The sequence below is a fragment of the Physeter macrocephalus genome, chromosome 9 (assembly GCF_002837175.3).
Source record: "Physeter macrocephalus isolate SW-GA chromosome 9, ASM283717v5, whole genome shotgun sequence".
Classification (NCBI taxonomy): Eukaryota; Metazoa; Chordata; class Mammalia; order Artiodactyla; family Physeteridae; genus Physeter; species Physeter macrocephalus.
This window is the reverse complement of record NC_041222.1, coordinates 2,478,817-2,501,126: the sequence shown is the minus strand read 5'-3', so window position 1 is coordinate 2,501,126 and position 22,310 is coordinate 2,478,817. Positions and strand designations below refer to the sequence as shown.

The following is a 22,310-nucleotide window of genomic DNA, read 5'->3' as shown; positions in this document are numbered from 1 at the left end:
GGAGCCTGTGCTCCGCAACAAGAGAGGCCGCGATAGTGAGAGGCCCGCGCACCGCGATGAAGAGTGGCCCCCGCTTGCCGCAACTAGAGAAAGCCCTCGCACAGAAACGAAGACCCAACACAGCAAAAATAAATAAATTAATTAATAAACTCCTACCCCCAACATAAAAAAAAAAAAATCAACTGTTTAAAAAAAAAAAGAAGAAGAAATGGGGAAATAAGTTTGGACATAAACAATTTAACATTCTTCTTATGGATAAGAGAAGCCTAATGAAAATATTCATAAACTCATCCGCAAAAATGGAGGGAAAAAGGCTGAAAAAATAACAAGTTACACACAAGAACTGTTATCACTACTAAGGAAATATGACCTCATCTGTCCAGAAATAGTTAGGGGGAAAAAATGTGCTTTCTGGCTCTGCCCTAACTGTGCAATAATTCAAATGAAGGAAGCCTACATTGCACAGAGAGAAGGAAATAATTTTTCCTACTTTTACCTTACAAGAGCCTGATAACCAACAGAGCTATCTAGAGAGACTGGTGCATCCTCCTATCTTTTTTAGATAAAGGAAAGACTGCTTAGAACAGAATAACCAATTCTGGAAGCCTTCTCAGAAATGTCTTTCTGCATTATTCTGACATCTTTCCACACCCCACAAATCTTCATTCCTGGGCAAGTCAGAAGAGGTATCTAAAGAGGCAAAAATGCCAGTGAGTAGCATACTTTAGAATTAAAAAGAAATCCCATGCTTGTTCTTAGGTCACGATGTCAATCCTGTGGACTGGTTCTTGTAGCTGACTCACAAAATGAACAAAATACTGAATTGCGTCGACAACAAATAAAATCAGTGAATTGTAGCTTATCTGTTTAAGAGTTTATGCCTTTTACCAGACTGTGGGCTTCTTGAAAAAAGATCTTATTCATCACTAGCATCTAGTACATTGCCCGGTACAGAGAGTTCAATAAATGGTGACTGAATTTAGTCATTGAGCACCTCCCCCTTGTAAAAGGTACTATGTTAGGTGCCAGAGAGCATGTAATTGTTCACTTATGTTGATGCCAAAACATTTTAGACTATTTAAAAATTAAACAAGGCCAGATTTGGTTAAGGAGCTGCAGCTGCAGTTGCACCCGCTCTCATCCCAGACTTAACTCCGAACAGCAAGGCTACGCTCCTCTGCATGCCTGTGGAAGCAAATTAAATACTTCCCTCAAATGATGGAGAGCCTCTTCCCATGCAGCTCTGGTGTGGTGTTCTTTCTGCTCAGCAAAGGAGGCAAACTCCAGAATCTCTGGTCATAAAAATGTGATGTTAGCAAGAACAGGTGCTGAGTAAGCCTGGTACACTTCCAAATGAAGTCTTGCCATCTAGAATTCTGAATTGAGGATGCCAGACTCAAGACCATCTGGATTTGCTCCTCTGGCTTTCAGCTTTCTCTAAGAGAGGCCGGGAGAAAGTATGCTGTTGCCAGTATGTGTAATGTGTAATTGCATACTCAAATACTGTACTTTGGATAAGAGTCCAAGACTTGGCAAATGGATGGAATGTAGCACGTGGAACTTTCTGAATAGAGAACCACGCAAAGGGAAGGGTTTCCTCACAAAACATGAACTAGGCAAGGTGTGAAATGCCCCTCTGTGTCACATTTTGGAAAAATTCATGCAGGATAATAAATACTTGAGAGTTGGGAAGGGGGCGGGGGGGATGCTCAGAAGTATGTGAGAGGCAAAACAGCACCATTACCTCAGAAAGCAGTAAGTTTATCTAACAATAATTCTTTATTTCCCCTCCCCCAATGAGATAAATATATGTGATTATAATTTGGTACATACAGAAAAAAATATCAAGCTGTGGACTCTGGCAGACAGACGGTGTTGAAATTAAACAGTGTGAGCTCTGGCAGCTGCACTATGTACTCTTTCAAATTCTGACATCATTACTCTGGTAGGGGCCCTGTACCAAGTTGGCGTGGGTTCTAATGTGGTTTAGAGAGAGAAGTTCTTGCCTTTTTTAAAAAAGATGACCTACAAATAGTCTTTTTCATACAACAGGGAAATAAGTATTTCCCTTTACCCCAGATTTTGTTTTAGAGGACAAAGCCATGTTGCCAAGGTATTAAGAAAGTGTTAGAAATGATTCTGAGATTTTAAAGGCCACTCAATACAAGCTCTAAAAAGACATCTAAAACAGTACATGAATGTCTCTTAAACTAGTGATTATCCTTTTGTGGTAATAAAGAGTCAATTACAAAGAATGCTAATTTTCTTCATATTTATACTCTGACATTGGCAGCTTAGGTATCCTTTGGAGGCCAAGAATGGGGAGCCCTCCCTACTTCAGGCAAGAGAACTTGGACAAATTACTTGACATCAGATCCTCAGTGTCCTCAAATGCTAAGTGAAATAGCAACATCACCCCACAAGATACTCCTTGTGGGTATAATACTTATCCTCAATAAGTATTAGATAGACTTATGAAAGAACCTTTAAAATTGATGGCTTAATTAGAACTTAATAGAGCTAAGTGGTCTGACTTTTCTCCACTCAGATTCAAGAATGGAAAGAATTTACATATAAGCTGGTTTTAAGATCAAGACCGGATTTGTCCTCTTTCAACAAATGATATCACAAAAACAAGATTTCATTCTCCTCTCCAGTAACATCCAATAAAACACAAAATTCCAAATATGAAAAATGACAGGTTAAAGAAAAGGGAGAATAAAAAACCACCTGTAGCTCTCATAAAGTAGATATAATTTGACTTGTTTAGAGTGACAGGATTTTTCATTTCATTTTTATCACGAAACATTTTAAATTTTCATAAAAACAGTGATAATAGTAAAATGAACAATCGACTCCTATTCAACAATGATCAAGATTTTGCCACATTTGCTTCAGAAAAGATTACTATTTTACTTTTTGAGGTATAATTTACATACGGTAAGGTGAACAAACCTTAAATTAAATAAGTCTGATTAATTTTTACATATGTATACATACATGTAACTACCACCCAGAACAAAATTATGGAACATTTATATATAGCAGCCCACAGATTCCCTTGTAACCTTTTCCTCCCAATGTATCTAATACTCTGAACTCAGATAGCATTATTCTCCACTTGTTAGGTTTTCCTTTCACCATTAATAATAAGATCTAGGGCTTCCCTGGTGGCGCAGTAGTTGAGAGTCCGCCTGCCGATGCAGGGGACACGGGTTCGTGCCCTGGTCCGGGAAGATCCCACATGCCGCGGAGCGGCTGGGCCCGTGAGCCACGGCTGCTGAGCCTGCGCGTCCGGAGCCTGTGCTCCGCAACGGGAGAGGCCACAACAGTGAGAGGCCCGTGTACCGCAAAACAAAACAAAAACAAAAATAAGATCTAGGCTTTACGTTCCTGTTTTCTTAAATAGTTTGCCAATGTCTATTTCAATCGTACATTTTTTGGCCATAATGATCCCATTAAACATAAGAAATTTATGCAAGACTCAAAGTAGTAATAGTAGAAACAGGCAAAAGACCTAAAAAGTGTAGTTAAAAAAAAAAAGTCTACATATTTAGAATGCCCGTAAGCCCCCCAACATTTTAAAGGGGGCAGAAGCCTGAGAATGCTAGCATAAAAGTGACCAAAAGGAAAAGTGGAATTCATGTTGATTTAACTAAATCCTAAAGAAAATACACTAGACAGTTTTTTAAATAAGAAGGTCTGTACATTTCTCAGCCATTTTTAAGAGAACATTCAACTGAAAATTTAAACCCTTCATATGTTGATTTTTATTGCCTGTCAGTGTCTGAATAAATCCCACCCCAATTACATTTTCTTTAAAGTTCACAACCATTTTAAGGCCATGCTCTCATGCCTAAAAGCTGACATTCTTCCTAAATGAGCCAGATCCCTACACAATATTAGACCTAGTACACATACAAATTTAAAGCTAATCAACAGCTTTTTCATGGAGTAAAGTCCTATATTTGGTATGTACATCTCACCACCTGTCAGTTACTGCATAATTTAGTATTTCAATCAAATGACACAAGCTAGTTGATCTGATATATTTAGCAATATGCACCACTGTTAAATTAATATAGTCATGTGACTGGACAACATATATACTAAATTACTTTGGTATATGCAAACCAAGCAATTCTAGGGTCAACTGGAAAACAGTGGAGTGGGACAGCATATCTCAGTGCAGTGACAAATGCAATAACCACTATCTTATCAGAAGTGTTGTTGGAAGCATTAACTAAGATACACACACACGAAAGGGTGTTACTTCTCTCACCTCCTCAGCACTCCTCACCCCCTTCGATTTACATGGACTAAGCTGTGATTTGACAGAAATGCCCTCTTCTCACCTCCACATCCTAGAGCAGCACAAATATTCTACTTCTAAAAGCCATAATTTTCACGAATTCATTTGTGTAACCAAGTATCTCTGAAAGACTTAAGAACTGAACTTTGGGATAAATTCCTTTAGTTGGTTTGCTTTCATATAATTTAGTTAAGACTCCACTGGAAATAAAAATTTGAGATGGTATTAAGAAAGCCCCAAAGGGAAGAACTCCAGCCCTAAGTACTTCCTAGAAACAAAAAGATAAGCTGAGGGTTTATTAGGAAGCAAAGACACCCAATATGCATGTGGCTTACAAAGAACTGACAACTAGTCTCCTTCCTCTACCCAGACCTCAAGTTTCCACTCACAATTCTAGCTAAGCATTTATGGTTAGTCCCTTATACAGATATTACTCTTTAAATAATCTTTTTATAGAGACTATACAAAAACAGAACAATTATCATACTGGCTGCTTCTGATCACTTGATCACTGTTTATTTTGGAGAATAAATAACCCCCTGCCAGCTACTGGCTTTATTGTGACTGACACCTTATGGAGGGCGCTTTGATCTCCAAATTGATTTATTAGGCTGCAAACTGACTATCTCTTATGTTAAAAAGATTAGCAAGCTGAACTTTTACAACTTTCTTCCATCTGACTTCATCCAAAAAGTAAATGTAGTATCAACTCAAATCAGCAACCCCTCCCCAATTATCTTATCATGGAACCATCTCTCAGGAGCCGAAAAGGGTACTACTTAATCAACACTAGCAATATGAACAAAAATCTTATTTTTCATTGCTTTTCAAACCTAGGAGTTACAAATAAAACATCTGAACCCACTCCGCTCCACCAAAACAGATGCATACTGCAACTTTTACAGTAGACAGATTATAGGGTTATTAGTCACATCTCAAAAGGAAATATTAAGCATATTTTTTAAACTAACTTAATATATATTTAAATGATTTCATTTATATACTATTTAGATAAACAATGAATTAAATTTAATTCACTGTTAATAAAATATGTTTATATAAATATTTATCAATTGCCTGATACATATCTGAACAAAATGCTTGTTTTCACTGAGTTTACACAACTGTAATACAAGGTACACCATGAGAAATGTTATAGAATTGGGGAGGAAAGACGAGATACCAGGAAGACGTCTAGGAAAGCTTTAGGAAAAATCTGGCATTGGGAAAATAATTAATTCTACCCAGTCCAGCCCATATTGCTTTCACCCCTCTGAGCAATTAGGCATATACTGGAAAGTATGGCAGCAGACAGACCAAGGTTCTGTGACTTTGAGCAAATCACACCCCCTATTAGAGTCTCATGTATAAAGTAAGTGTAATACCAAATACCTGGCAGAACTGATGTGAAGATTAAATGTGAATGATTTACATATTTATATAGATTTTTATATACTATATATACATATATAATATGTATCTATATACTTTATTTATACAAACTATTGTAAATATATACTTACATATATGTGACATATTGAATACAGTGTATTTATGTGTGTGTGTGTGCATATATGTATATGTACATAAAATCACAATGGATGGTCAATGTTAACTAAGCCTAATGTAGTAATCATTTCACAATATATGTAAATCAAATCATCATGCTGTACACCTTAAACTTACACAGTGATATATGTCAATTATTTCTCAATAAAGCTGGAAAAAAATCACAATGCCTGACACTGAAAGGATGCTCAAGAAAAGGAAATATTTATTATAAATACCTACTAAACACTGAACCCTATGCCAGGTACTATTCACCTCTGCATCTAGACAGTGCTTGATATGTTGTTTAACTGCTTATTTTCCCCAAGATCATAAAAGAGCAAATCCCATGTGATTTACTTCTTATCTACCCACAAAGAGAATAAAACACAAATAGTAACACATGCCCAACTGCTATCTGTTAAGTAAATTGAACTAACTTCATTATAAAAAGGTAACTGGACAAACAGAAGGATCAGCAAGACTCAGAAAATACACGGTGTTTACCATGAGAACATAAAAAAACTGACTTTTTAAGTATAGCAGAAAAAAGAAATTGTTAGATATATTATTTAGGCAATTTATATTGATTGATCAACCTATACTGAGCTCCACTACGTGCAAACTAAGCCCTTTGGGGATCCCAGAACAGGCTGTCTTCTCTCCAGCCGCCTACAGCAGCCCTCTGAGCCTGAAGGGATTAAGGAAGTTTCCACCACTTGCCTAGAGTTTCCTAACATTTGGAATTCCACAGTAGTGGTTCTCAAAGTGTGGTTCATAGATGTCCCCAAGACCCTTTTCACAGAGTCTGCAAGATCAAAGCTATTTCTGTACTAATTATAAGACGCTATTTGCCTTTTTCACTTGACATTTGGGGCAAAGCCAACGTTAAGTTAAATCGCTGGCCTTAGCACTAATTAAAGCAGTGGCACCAAAATATACTGAGAGTCATTGTATTCATCACTGCCACACACTGGGGAGTACAGGTCGGCAGCGGAGAGGGGAACCCAGCCATTTTAAACTGAAGAATGTCTTTGATGAAGCAATAAGATTTATTGGTTTTATTAAATCTTGATGCTTGAGTACATAATTTTTTTATATTTTGTGAACAAAATGGAAAGTACACATAAAGCAATTCTACTGTACACTGGCTGTCCCCAAGGAAATGCACTTTGAGCTACTGTTTGAGTTGTATACTCAACTAGCCAATTTTTTCATGGATCACCAATCTCCTTGAAAGAACAACTAACAGAAAATTATGGTAATTCAGACTTGGATGTTTGACAGATTTTCTTGAAAATGAACAAAGTGAGCATGTCATTTCAAGGAGAATAACTGACAGTCTTTGTTGCCAATGATAAAATTCAAACCTTTAAACAAAAATTAGAATTTTGGAAAATTTATATCTGCCACTGTGTGCTTCACACCGCTTCCCAGTATTTAAAAGTGTTTCCAAGGGGGACTTCCCTGGTGGCGCAGTGGTTGGGGGTCCACCTGCCGATGCAGGGGGCGCGGGTTCGTGCCCCGGTCTGGGAGGGTCCCACGTGCCGCGGCTGGGCCTGTGGGCCGTGGCCACTGGGCCTGCGCATCCGGAGCCTGTGCTCCGCAGCGGGAGGGGCCACAGCGGTGAGAGGCCCACATACCGCCAAAAAAAAAAAAAAAAAAAAAAGTGTTTCCAGGGACTTCCCTGGCTATCGGGTGGTTAAGACTTCGCTTTCCAATTCAGGGGATGTGGGTTCGATCCCTGGTCAGGGAGCTAAGATTCCACATGCCTCACGGCCAAAACACCAAAACATAAAACAGAAGCAATATTGTAACAAATTCAGTAAAGACTCTAAAAATGGTCCACATCAAAAGGAAATCTTTAAAAAAAACTACAATGGTAGTTGTATCATCTCACACCAGTCAGAATGGCCATCATGAAAAAGTCTACAAACAATAAATGCTTCAGAGTGTGTGAAGAAAAGGGAACCCTCCTACACTATTAGTGGGAATGTAAATTGGTACAACCACTATGGAGAACAGCAGGGAGCTAAGATTCCACATGCCTCACGGCCAAAACACCAAAACATAAAACAGAAGCAATATGTAACAAATTCAATATAGACTTTAAAAATGGTCCACATCAAAAATAAATAAATAAATCTTTTTAAAAAATAAAAAGAATATATACAATTATCTGAAGAAACGATTAAAATTCTTCTCCCTTTTCCATATATACATATGGATAGAGGCCAGATTTTCTTTGTATACCTCAGCCAAAATAACATATTGAAACAGATAGAAAGCAGATGCAGATACATGTAGATATGAGCATTCAGTAGACTTTTATAAACCCAGACATTAAAGAGAGCTGCAAATATATAAAATAATCCCACAGTTCTCACTAAGCTTTTTGCAGAAAAAAATAACTACTTTTATACTTATTTTTATTTTAAAATGTTATTTATGTTGGTATATAATGGGTTTGCTTTTATTTCAAATGAATTAATAAATATTTTAATTTCTCAGTTTTAATTTCTAATACAGTAAAGTGATAGCTATAATCCAAATAAACAAAAGCTCCTGGAAACCTCAATAATTTTTACAAATGTAAAGAGTTTTTGTATGGCAAAAGATCTTAGCGATCTGACCTTGGGTTTGGTTGATATAATTTTTCTTAATGGAAAACTATGAAAACTGAAATAACATACAGCACAGTCAAGACTGGGTCTCCTGACTTCAATTTTACATTCATTCTGGACCACGATTCCTGAATTCACTAAGACAATAATTTAGAAGCCCCTCATTCCATTCTTCCCAGTAAGCAGGAAGTCTGACCAAATAATTACAATAGTAACAGTAACTGAAATTTGAACGTTATGTCCTAGGTATTTTTATATTGCTGCTTTCACTTAAGTCTCACAACAACCCTGTGATATAAGTACAATTAATTACTAACCTCTAGATGAGAAGCAGAAGTTAAACCAGAAGTCAGAGAGCTACTTAATGGCAGAGATGGGATGTGAAAATAACACTTCTAACAGAGAGATATATCAGCAAAAAAGCTTTCTCATAACTCTCAATCAAAACATTTGTGTGGTCACCAGCAGGGGCATTTAGGGAAATACAAGACCTGTGACTCTGGCCCAGTACACCTTCAGATGTAGACAGAACAAAACACTAGCCTGGAGTATGGCCACACAAATTTAGTTCTACACTAAATGGCAAGAAAACAAGCAAATAGGGAGATGTGCTAGATATATAACCAAGTGCCTCTCTTCCTCACCCATCCAGCGACTCTACCATCACCCATTAAAAAGAAGTGACAGGAGTCAAGGTTGAAGGATTTGTTACTGACACACAGCTAGGGCAGTGAAAACTCCTGGCAGGTGTTCTCTAAGCTATAACTCCTCTCCTATGCAAACTAACCCCCAAGCTGAGTCCTCCTGGCTTTATCACACTGAGGCTCGACAAGAGCCATCATTAGTGTCCAAACTCCACTTTTTCCAGGCTGATGACATGTGTCAGACCTTGATTCCTGGTGCTACTCCTGCCTGCCAACTCCGGAAAGACTTCTGTAATGGCTTTGGGTTTTAAAAAAATACTTCAAGTCACAAGGCAGCAGCTGACACCAACTCCCTCCTGAGGATGGACACTTGGCCAGGAGCCCAAGCCGAAGTGGATTTGGAGATTCTTGATCTTTTTTGAAATCATTCCTAACTTCTCACTGGCAATTAAAATAAAATCCTCCCCAGAGAACAGCCAGAGGTTGGGCAAGCCTCTTCCATCCAGTGGTAGTCACCTTTGATTAGAGAAAAGTGTTAAAGTGTAGCAGCAACTGATAAATGTCAGAGCCTGGAGGGCCTTCAGAGTTTTGATCACTTGCGGCTATTTCTCATTTCATACCATGAACAGTTTCTAAGCCAACACCACTCAGCATTGCTTACTTAGTCAAATGCTTCAGGTCAGCATACCAAACTCAAGTCAATGGTCCTTTTGCACTAGTTCTGAGTGCCTCCCTAAGGCTAAGATGTTTGACTTGCCAGGCAGATGACCTGACATGCTCTGCAGACGCCCAAGAGGACATTAGGAAATGTCCACAAAAAACTGTCTTTTTCATGGTGGAGAGGTAGTGTGGTATAAGTGAACACGCAAATGCAAGCACACACACAGTCAAGGATTTCAATTTTGATTCGCTGTGTGACTTGGGGGGGTCTTCATTTCCCTTCAACATCTGTTTCCTTATCTATTAAAGAAAGATCTTAGCCTAAATCAGAGATTCCCAAATGCCTGTGGAATGGCTACATCAGAACCCTCCGAGGGCTTGTGAAAACTACAGAACCTACTCCTAAAGGATCTGATTTACTGAGTCTAGGGTGATACCTAGGAATCTGCATTTTTAGCAATCTATATTCCCCACCACCACCACTTTTAATTCTGATGCAAAGTCAGGTTTGGAAATCATTAGACTAAATGACCTCTAAGACTCCTCATAGCTTTGAAAGTTATAAAACTATAGACTGGAACTTATTTTCTATTCTTTCATCCCAGAATGTTTTTCCCTATCCACTATTAGCAGTCCCACTCAAACATCAGGATTGTCTAATTTCAGGTTAGCAATGGAGACATAAGTCTAAGAGCAGTATGTCAAGTATTAATAGCTTACCCAACCGAGTACACTGCTATTTCATTTATGAAAGTAGATCTAAGCATAGCTTTTCTACACAATATACATAGAAAAATAAAACTTTTAAGACATCATATTTCGCAAAGATTCAACTATTTGCTGGAAACAGTCAAGAAAAACAACATTTAAAAAGCATTTTCCCTAAATGTTATGAATAACTAAAAAGTTATGGAATGAATATACTTAATTAGTACTTGTGACTCATGATGCCTTAACACAAAGCTATAATCTACCTGAGGCAATAAAAAACTTTATAACAATAGAGGTCAAGTTTTTAAAGCATAAAGTACCATATGATTAAATTTTTAACTCAATAAACTAAAATAGGCCAGAGGAGAAATCAAAGTCCTACATTACTGATACATCAACAGGGTTTCATTATAAAAAAGGAAAGACTGAGTCCTCTGATCACTGTTCTTGTTTATTTCATTAACTGATTGTTGCAAACACATGCCTGTTGCTCTAAAGGACTCTCAAAAATCTCCTCCAACACTTTTCACACACTGTAATAAAACCCAATATTCTTTCCAGCTCATTCCTTAATTCCCATGAATATTAGCTACTGCATGATTTGGGCTCCTATTTCTTTTACAACTTTTAATGCCTAACTCATTTATGTACTCATTTACCTCAGCTAGACAACAATCCTTGGTACAGAGTTACTTAGAAGAGTTCACTGATTACAGATATCCTGTGAATTAATTTACCATGGAAAAACGGGAGTCCTGCTTCCGGTGGGTTTGCAAAATAATCTAAAATAGTAATACCTCAAAACACATGAAGTCACTGTAATTAAGGGATGGAGAATTCAGGTGGCCTCTAGAATATTTTGATAGGCTTTGAAGTGTGCATCCCATAATGCCTTTGGCACTTGACCAATTTGCTATCTCACTGAGCTGGCCTCCCACCTCCTGTCTTCTAGACTCATCTGAAATAGCTGAAGAAACCTGATATAAAGTTGCCATGTCAAATAGTAAAATGTTCCAAGCTATTAAGTTTAAGTTTCTATTCCTACCTCTCAACTCCTTGGTAAAAACCTCAAGCAGGCTAAATATAATAAAGACCAATAATTCCATATACAACTGCAATCTTTGGCACACTCTTCTTTCCCCACTTCCTAATATTCAAGTAAATACTCTGAATTTAGCAGCCTCCTTTGTAAGCTTTGCCTTGAAACAACACAATTTTTCAGCCTAACTTAAAGCCAGAATTAGTAGTCAAAGTGCTGGAATCTAATCCAAACCAAATGGTTGCTGGGGAAGTTGTTGCGGGGAGGCAGGAGATAGGGAACTGCTGCAAAATAAGATAAATTCATTCAAATATTTGTGTTAACTTCTCTTCCAGCAACTTATTTTAGAAAGTTGCTGGACTTCCCTGGTGGCGCAGTGGTTGAGGGTCCGCCTGCCGATGCAGGGGACACAGGTTCGTGCCCGGGTCCGGGAAGATCCCACATGCCGCGGAGCGGCTGGGCCCGTGAGCCATGGCCGCTGAGCCTGCGCGTCCGGAGCCTGTGCTCCGCAACGGGAGAGGCCACAACAGTGAGAGGCCTGCGTACCGCAAAAAAAGAAAAAAAAAAGAAAGTTGCTAACTGTACAAGCACAGAGTTACTAATTAATGGTTGGTACCTGCAATTCATACAAAACTTGATGAAGTCTAAATATCCACTCTTCCAGAGACCATCATTATATTATATCTTTATAGTTATCATTGTCCTAGGTTATACTGCACAGGTTATGCTATAGGGAACGGTGTGACTAGATGATGGTGAGTCTGCACTACTGCTGGCAAGTAGCCACTCCTAATAAGATGGAGATTGAGATTTCCAAAAGTAGCAATATTACACCAGTGACAATAGATTGCAAAATCTTGGTCTAAAGCTCTGGTCAGAATTTCTCATCCTGAAGTTTGTAGGGAGGCTATGGATGGGTTCTTAGATTCCATAAATGAAACTCCTTTCAAATTTTTGTGTTTATGTGCATGTATTTAGGGAGAGAATCCATAGCTTTCCACAGAGTTTTAAGTTATATATCTAACTTAATCCTCACAATCAACATGAGATAGGTACTAACATTATTCTCATTTTTATAGATTGAAGAAATTGAAGCTTATAGGAGATAAAAACTTTACATAAGGTCACAAAGAAAGTGGTAGAGCATTAATTTCAAAAATGTCTTTAAAACACATATATACATATGTATATTATGTATTAGCTAGTCAGACATTGTTTTAATTATAAAAGAAGGTTTTTACATTAGTGTATATGCGCTGGAAACCAAATTCTGGGCAAAACATGCAATTTTGGGGCTTCCCTGGTGGCGCAGTGGTTGAGAGTCTGCCTGCTAATGCAGGGGACACGGGTTCAAGCCCTGGTCTGGGAAGATCCCACATGCCGCGGAGAAACTGGGCCTGTGAGCCACAACTACTGAGCCTGCACATCTGGGGCCTGTGCTCCGCAACAAGAGAGCTGTGCTCCGCAACAAGAGAGGCCACGACAGTGAGAGGCCCCCGCTTGCCACAACTAGAGAAAGCCCTCGCACAGAAACGAAAACCCAACACAGCCCAAAATAAATAAATTAATTTTTAAAAAAACATGCAATTTTATTTAGTAACGTAAGTAATAGCTGTAAATGATTTTAACAATTTAAATCATTTTGAAATAACTTATATAAAAACACAAACCTGACAGGTATTACCTCATTTAGTCCTCAGAACAGTCCTATGAGGTAGACACTATCATTATCTCCATTTTATAGATAAGGAAACAGAGAAACAAAGAGGTTAATAAATAAGGTCACATAGCTATTAAGTTGCAAAGTCAAGATTCTGGCTCTGAAGTCTGTGCTCTTTTAATATTGCTTCCCCAAACAATTAATATATGAAAAATATAAACTATGGTCACTTCAAAGGGAAAAAAAATAAAGCCAAATAAAAATCAAATTGGAGAAGTCTATTATGATAAGGTACTTCATTTATTCTATTTAGCACATATGAACCAAGAGCAATGAGAAGAGAGACCTACCAATTATATTTGCATGCTACTTTCACATACATAACCTCCTGTGATTTTCACAGCTGTGTGCACAGGAAAAGCGAATCCTATTTTTCCAGCATCTTAAAGATGAGTGAAATGAGGCTCTGAGGGGTTACTCTCAATACTATTCACCATTATCTGAACTTCCCTGCCTCTAGGACTTCCTGTACAGAGTTTTGGAATATCTTTCCTTCTCTGTCTAGTAAAAATTCAACTAAACCTTCAAGGCCCAGATCAGATGTAACCATTTAGATATACCTTTCCTGGCACTCACTCCTAGGCAGAATTAACCCTTTCTTTTCTCTATTCTCCCTTAACATAGTTCATACCATTTCGTCAGCACAGCAATCATCCTCTTTGTCATCAGCTGTGTCTATGTCTAGTTCTCTGTGTAGACACTGGGCTCGGTGATGGCAAGGGCTGTATGTAGGAGAAAGGGTTCCTAGAAAAGATTCTGCTTTTGAGTCAGTAGAAGGATAAAGCAGAACATTGGCAGTCTGGCTAAGAGAAACATGGATTCATGCTGACATTTTGTTGTCATCTTTATAACTTAAGACTTTGTCCTCAAAGTCTCAAGAATAGCAACATTACCTCAAACACTTCTAGAGATGTTCCCTGTATAGTGCTTGGGAAGTTATGGGCAGACAGCCACCTGAGACAGTGACTCCCCTTCTATGCTACTAATCTCTCAAATACCTATCGTTTTATTAAATTTATGCTTCTTGTTTCTTTCAAGTATATCAAGAGGCCTCAAGAGGACTAGAAAACATTTACATCTCCAACTCAGAGCAATGTGGGTTTCACAATATTTCGTAGTACCTCTGGAAAAGGAAAGAAAGGAGGTAAGTGAAACAATAAAGGATGGCAAGGTGAGTTTTGACAAACTCAAAACCAGTCTAAATCAATTTATTAATTTGGACCAATTTATTAAATGTGCAGTAGCTTCTATAATCTGGCTAATTTAACCCTCAACTTTTTTAACCCCTAGACTTCTGCACTGAGTACATACATCTCTTGGCCAAACTCACTGAAAAGATCCAATGCGTGCCTTAAACTTGCTTGATGATAAAAACTAAACTTAAGGATTTAAAGCAAATTGAAGGAATGAAGATAATGAAGGCCTTTATTGCCCTGAAAATTATTTGTCTCAAACACAATGGGAAACACCTCTATGTCACTTTAGAAACCTTTCACCCTTCTCTAGTTTTTCAAGTCTACGAAAAGCATCCTTTTTAGAATGCCATGAATTTAAGAAATCGTATTTTGTAAACATCTAATGGTTTGGGGGAGCAGAGGTCAGTATTTTTTTTAAAGCCTGACTATTTATCAAAATGGAATAAGACATTGACTTCTCTTCATATTATCAGGCCAAGGAGAAGACCATTTAAAATAAACCCATTAAAGAGTTTTTAAAATACCACACAGTAACAGTTGCTTGATTTTTTGTTGTCGATTGTATACAATTTACTGTCATAATACTGAGGACTCAACAAAGCTGGCTAACTGAAGTGATTTGACAGAGGGTGAGATAATTAAACTGATGTAGAACATAAACAGTTTATATCCAAACCAAATTCTCAGTGGCTGATTTTTTTTTTAATGTGTACGATTTGGCTGTTTAAAAATGAATTTGAGAACAGTCAACCTTTAATATTTAAACTTAAAGCAAATGGTAATAACTATCCCGTATTAAAGATTAACCTCAATTCAGCCAGCAGTTCTGTAAGCACTTTTTCTACAGAGCATGCCTGGATCCCTCCCATTATAAACCCTATATTCTGAAAAATTCCATGTAATTAATTCATTTTCCAGATTTTTCATCAAGGACATTCAACAGGCAATAAAAAATAACCAGTATGTCTACAATGCACTGATACCATTTCTGCCAAAAGCTAAGACACCTGACATTTTAGTTACTCTCTGTGACCTTACTAAGGAGAAATGCAGGCTTTCTATTAGGTGGTAGAGTTTTTATTTTTTGCTTTTTCAATATGGCAAATAACTACCCCTGAACCTCTGTGGTAACTTGGTGATCCAGGATCTCAGCTAGAGAGATCACCAATTATAAAGGTCACATTTTTTTTATCTTCTTCTATGAAACATTTCACCTACTATTATTACAGGCAAACAAGAAGAGGATGTTTACTTGTTTGACTTAGAACTCACTGAAGGTCCTGCCCCCAGATATACAACAGTAAGTTTTGTGGTGGTCAACGGAGGAGGCAGTACGATCAGTGAGTTTTTGCTATCATAAAGTCCAGTATTCAAGGTCTAGCTTGCAACCTTGGCTCCTGGCTATGTAACTTTGGGCAAATCACTTAAGACCCAGTTTTCTCATGAGGTCAAAGTACGTTGAGAATTTAAGGAGATAAAAATATATAAATCCCAGTATACAGTAAGTCCTCAATATATGTTAATTTCTTTCTTATCCTTGCCCTTTAATAATTAAAGTACTACTATAAAATGGGATATCTGATGTTTTCAGAATTACAAAATAATACTATTCAAAGCTCTTTTCTCAGATATCCATTTGAGTCTGCTTATATATAAATAACTGCAGCCTCACAATCCTGAAGTTTGTTAGCTCTGCGCTGTACACAAAGCGATTTCTTAAATACTCGCAACTTCAAACCTGGAAAAGAATGTGAGAGGCTCCATCAGCAGTGGTCTCTCAGGCTCATTGGCTCCTGAAACATGGGTGCAGACTGAAGAAGGGCTGCCAGGGCCAGGACCCAGTCTTCAGAGGACTCCAAGGAACATTCAACGCTGTCGGTGAGTTTGGGATTTGAAAAAACCACCGACCGTTGACTGTACCTTGGGGTCCTTATAGACAACACTATATTTCCTGACGCAAAGGAGCATGCTGTGCCTTCACATATCACATGAGATCACCAAAACCAGTCCCACTCCCCATCCCCCAAAGGTGGTCCAGTTAATTTTTTAAAAGCTTCCCTCTATTTCTCTTGCCCATTGTTCCTTGCTTTTTGTTGTGTTTTCGACAAACAAGTGTTTCATTTCAACAAGATAAGGAAAGCTCCATGATAATACCTAATGTTTTTAAATGTCTCCTAGAAATAGGCCATTCTGGTGAGAAACTGGATGTAGCAAGAAGAGATTCATTAAAAACATGTATTTCATTTTGGCGTAAAATCCAATTAAGTATTTTACAGCCATTTCTCCCATGTCCCCTCAAAACCTTTAATTAGGGACAAGGGGAGGATTTATTAATAAGCAAAAATAGCACAGAACTGTCCAATGTCTGCACAGTTCTTAACACATTCTACCTCCAATTACAGTTAACATGGTTAAGTTCTGACAGCCCCATTAGAATACGAGCTGTTTGAAAGCAGCAACTGCCTCACCATTTCCATCCACACATAAGCTGATTTAAATGTTCGTTAAATTCAAGTAAAAAGTCACGTCTGGAGTCAGAAGGATCTGGGATGAATCTTGGCTCAGAACTCTCTAACTAGCTGTGTGACCCTGGGCAAGTGTCCGAGTCTCAGTTTTCTCATGTATAAAATGGGGGATAGTAAGTATCCCTACCTCATAGAGTTTTGAGATTCAATAAGATAATATATAAAGTGCTTTGTACCATTCCTAGCACACAAAAAATGCTCAATAAATGTAAGCTATTATTATTATTTAACCCAAAGCATAATCTGTGCTAATTTACTCTGAAAGGCACTCATAATTCTCAGTTCAAAACAGAGAGAAAGAAATAGGGTCCTCAGCTCTTGTTTATACCTACCAGTATGCAAGCACTGCCTGTGTAGTCACAGAGCTACCCGTTAGCTTTTCCAAGAGCTCCTTCCCTTCCCTGAACCATAGTTTCTCCATCTTTAAGAATCTCCCAGCTCTACTGTCAATGTTATCTATAATTATGTGGATCCTCAACGGCTGGTAACTAAGAGAGATGCCAGAACCAGACCTCAAAAATCCAGCGTGGAAAAGAAGAGCCAGGAGTTGGGACAGGCCAAGGCAACTCCACCAACTTGAAACACTGATGGCTGCACTCAACATTCATTGCTGTCGGTGGGTTTGAGTCTGAGTCAACTCACTGATCAATGAATGCAAACTGCGGACCAAACAACCCAAGGGAAGCAAAATCGTGTGTAGAGAATCACCCAAGTGTATCAGCTACTGTGCTGGGTGGGAGCTGCTGCTGTCTCCAATGTACTGGAGACTTTATTTTAAAAAATAAAGGTTGGGGGGAAGTATTAGGAATTTATTTTTTTAAAAAACGATGTTCTAGAATTAAGGAAATATTTTATAGAAAGAATAAACATACCATATTTTAAAAAACAATGTTTTCATAATTTTTAAATTAAAAAGAATCATATGCTCATTATTTAAAATTCAAATAAGAAATAAATAAAAACTGAAAATCCCTTTCCTCATCATCTGCAATCATTTTCCTCAATGGAAATCACCTATAACTATAATAAATCAGTTTAATAACTTGTTTAAAATAATATATATGATATAACAAACTATTTATTGTATTAACTATCATTAAAAGGATAAATATCTTAAGTAAACTAAATATTTATTTCCTTGAAGACCTTTATCCATGAACATATAAACAGATACATACCACAACTTTGTGGTTTTTTGGAGGGTGGCTTAAAACAAAAACTACCTCATTTTATTTTATTTTTTATTCTTTTGGCTGCACCGCAATGCCTTGCAGGATTCTCAGTTCCCTGACCAGAGATTGAACCCAGGCCACGGCAGTGAAAGCCCAGAATCCTAACCACTAGGCCAGCAGGGAACTCCCCACAACTACCTCATTTTATACTTACTCCCACACAATCTGCTTTTTCACTCAGATATACATTACAGATAGCCTTCCACAACAATCTTGTTATATTGTTATATTAACTATACAGTTATATGCCTTAGTATGAACACCCTGGTTATTATTGTTCAAATATATTTAAATATTCTCTTTTGACCGAAACTATAAGGTCCATTCATTCTGACCTTTGCAACCCACATCCCTCAATTAAGAGAAAAAAACAAGTGAGATGGGAGATTCACTTCATTTCTCTTAGCAAAAATTAAAATGTAGTATCAACTCTCTGAATCCTTTAAAATAAGCCACTAAATCTTTCATGATAATGACAGGAAAACAAATGCCTTGGTCATGAATAATTTATCATACACATAAGTCTGAGATAGAAACAGATTCTCATAGCAAAAGTCAAATTAAATAAGGCAGCATGAGAAGAGGCTTGTCAACTTAGCCTTCTGAAATTTTTTTCCTCAGGGGTAGGAAGGAAGGTGAAGTGCAGGTGTAGTGAGACAAGAACTAAAAAGGCAAATCAAAGCCAAAAGAAAAATGCAAAAAATGATGAGAATTGGGACTTCCCTGGTGGTGCAGTGGTTAAGAATCCACCTGCCAATGCAGGGGACACAGGTTCAAGCCCTGGTCGAGGAAGATCCCACATGCCACAGAGCAACTAAGCCCATGCACCACAACTACTGAGACCGCGTGCCAGAACTACTGAATCCCGCACGCCTAGAGCCCATGCTCCGCAACAAGAGAAGTCACCGCAATGAGAAGCCCGCACACTGCAACGAAGAGCAGCCCCCACTCTCTGCAACTAGAGAAAGCCCGTGTACAGCAACAAAGACCCAACGCAGGCATACATGCATACATGCATAAATTTATTTATTTATTTATTTTTAAATGATGAGAATTCAGGAAAAATATAGGGTTCAGGCCAGTGTTTCCCAAAGCTGGTTGTACATCATAATCATCTACAGTTGCTTTTAAAAATGCAGGTTCCTGAGTTCTACCCCAGATCAGAAGTAGGGCCCTACAATCCGTATTTTATTATAACAAGTTCAGCAGGTATTTAGAGCCACCAAAGGCTGGTATGAAGCAAAGCCAAGCCCACCAACTTAACACTGGATTCTGACCACCACACTTCATGTCATCCACTTCTCAACTACTGCCCAAACTTCTGTGCCACGATCTGATACTGACACTAGTCTTCTGAGTACAGAAAAATATAGCCATACTTATGTTGCTATTGGGTACCTCTCTTCAGAGTGAATAAAACTTTGCACCACGTTGTGGCAACCAAACACATCAAATTGTGTCTGATGTTTTATAGAAACAGATGCACTTGAGTTTATGTTCTCTCAAAACCTAAAACCTACCTAAAGAACCTAATGAATGGGACCTTCCCTGGTGGTCCAGTGGTTAAGAATCCAACTTCCAACACAGGTGACACAGCTTTGATCCCTGGTCAGGGAACTAAGATCCCACATGCCGCAGGGCAACTAATCCCACGTGCCACAACTACTGAGCCTGCATGCCACGACTAGAGAGCCTGTATGGTGCAACTACTGAGCCCGCATGCCACAACTAGACAGCCCACGTGCCGCAACTACTGAGCCCATGCTCTGGAGCCCGCGCACCACAACGAAAGATCCCACATGCCGCAACGAGGATCCCACATGCCGCAACTAAGACCCGACGCAGCCAAAGTAAATAAATTTTTTAAAAAAGAAAGCAGCCATTAGAGTTTCTTTAAAAATAAAGACCCTGGGCTTCCCTGGTGGCGCAGTGGTTGAGAATCTGCCTGCCGATGCGGGGGACACGGGTTCGTGCCCCGGTCCGGGAGGATCCCACATGCCGCGGAGCGGCTGGGCCCGTGAGCCATGGCCGCTGAGCCTGTGCGTCTGGAGCCTGTGCTCCGCAACGAGAGGGGCCACAACAGTGAGAGGCCCGCATACCACAAAAAAAAAAAAAAAAAAAAAAAAAAAAGTAAAAATAAAGACCCTAATGAATGGGCAAGGTTAAATTCAGATGACTGTCCCACCCAAGAAGCCTTTATAGAGATCAAAAACTTTTCTTTCTTTCATAGTGGTGGACACATAGGAGGTAATTCACATATTGCTGTTTGTCAGGATGCCATGCATCCTATAGGTATTTATTTTCAACCACCAATTATTTCCAAATTTCTGAAAACATTACAAAAGAATGTCTGACAGGGCTTCCCTAGTGGCACAGTGGTTAAGAATCCGCCTGTCGATGCAGGGGACATGGGTTCGAGCCCTGGTCCGGGAAGATCCCACATGCCGCGGAGCAACTAAGCCCATGCACCACAACTACTGAGCCTGCACTCTGGAGCCCGTGAGGCACAACTGCTGAAGCCCGCGTGCCTAGAGCCCATGCTCCGCAACAAGAGAGGACACCGCAGTGAAAAGCACATGCTCCGCAACGAGGAGTGTCCCCCACTTGCCACAACTGGAGAAGGCCTGCGTGCAGCAACAAAGACCCAATGCAGCCAAAAAATAAATAAAAAGAATGTCTGACATGTTCTTTGAAAAATGTACAACTAAACAAGCATGCCATTTATTAACCCAGAGAATCAGTAGTCTCTATATATGCCAATGAAAAAAATTACATATTTTAGCCACCAAAATCCTCTATAGTTTCTACTGGACAAAACTAAGTGCTACAGGAAGGGAGAACTTATGTGAGTTTGAGGGTGTTTCCTGCAGATGGGACTTGTAAATAAATACCTGCAACAGAGAAAATATGTGGCATGTATAGTGGACAAGAGCAGAATAGTTCAGAGATTATGTTTGGGCACAATGAAAAAGTAAAAGGACAAATTACAGACGGTCTTGTGAGCCAGGCAGAAAAGTTTAGAATTAGTGCAACAGAAAGCCACTGTAAGTGGTTAGCTCTGCAAGGAGATAATAAAAGCAAGACTTTGGGAAGATTCACCAAGCAGATGAAGTAGAAGGAAGGGAGGAGAGATCTGAGACAAAAAGAAATAGAAATCTGTTGCACAAAAGAGCTAAGCTAAAAGGGAGGCAGCAGGAATAGAATAAAAAGGATATCTCAAAAAGGCATTTCAGCTTTTGGTTTTGGTTGCTTTTTGTTTATCAAATAGATTTTTTTTTGGTGGGGGTACTACATAGTTACTGAAAAATTCATATAAAAGAGAAAACTAAAGTCCACCAGTTGCCCCCCCGCATGATTCTGTTCAGTGTATTATTCTTCCAGATATTTCAGAGATATTTAAAATATTCATATATGTATTTATATTCAGAGAAAATATCACAAATTACACACAATTTTCCGTAACCTTTTTTCACTTAAAACATTGTGGCCATCTTTCCAGGTCAAAGGATTAGAGCCATCTTGTAACTGGCTCAAACAGAAAAGATAGTGACGAAGTTCAAACAGACTGGAAGCAAAAATGTTAACAGTTGAAATCTCCAAGTTGTAGAATTAAAGGTGATTTTTAAGTTTATCATTTACAACTCATCTATGTCTTCCAAGCGTTTGGCAATAAATATGAACTATTTCAACAATTAAGAAAAATTATTTAAATGCCTTTTTTTAAAAAGCAAAGATTTCTTTTAGATGCAAGATCTACCTGTGTTTGGCTGAAAAGCATATGGAAGAATCCACAGAGGAAAAGGAAGAAAAGACGGACTATTTCTATTAAGAAAGGATACCTGTAGAAAGCACAGCTGCAGGGACAGTGGAAAGTAAAGGGCTCCAGATCCATGGTTGAAGTGGTCACTTTGGAGGGCAGACACATCAGCCTCAGAGAATGAAAATTACAAAGCAAATTCCAGCCTACTTCTGTTCTCCTCTCAGGCTGTATCTCAATAGGATCCAACTGGGTGATCCCAAATCTTGCAAGGGGCCTGCCATGGACTAGACATTCCATAAATGGTTGCCAAATGAATTCCCTTATGTTTTATGACACAAT

At 38.5% G+C, this 22,310-nt stretch overlaps 1 protein-coding gene and 1 long non-coding RNA gene across 5 annotated transcripts in view; one reads left to right on the top strand and one right to left on the bottom strand.

Moving 5' to 3' along the window:
- NR6A1 (nuclear receptor subfamily 6 group A member 1) overlaps positions 1–22,310 on the bottom strand; it is a 212,163-nt gene that overhangs the window by 140,120 nt on the left and 49,733 nt on the right. The gene's annotated exons all lie outside the window — the stretch shown is intronic.
- The window catches only part of LOC102995832 (uncharacterized), a 42,109-nt gene that overhangs the window by 17,966 nt on the left and 1,833 nt on the right, over positions 1–22,310 (top strand). The window contains exons 2-3 of one of the 2 annotated variants that reach the window (XR_003681119.1): positions 14,297–14,402; positions 14,549–15,049. This is a non-coding gene — a long non-coding RNA (uncharacterized lncRNA). Of the gene's footprint in view, positions 1–14,296; positions 14,403–14,548; positions 15,050–22,310 lie in introns of those variants that run through there. The other variant, XR_008618163.1, reaches the window with a different exon arrangement.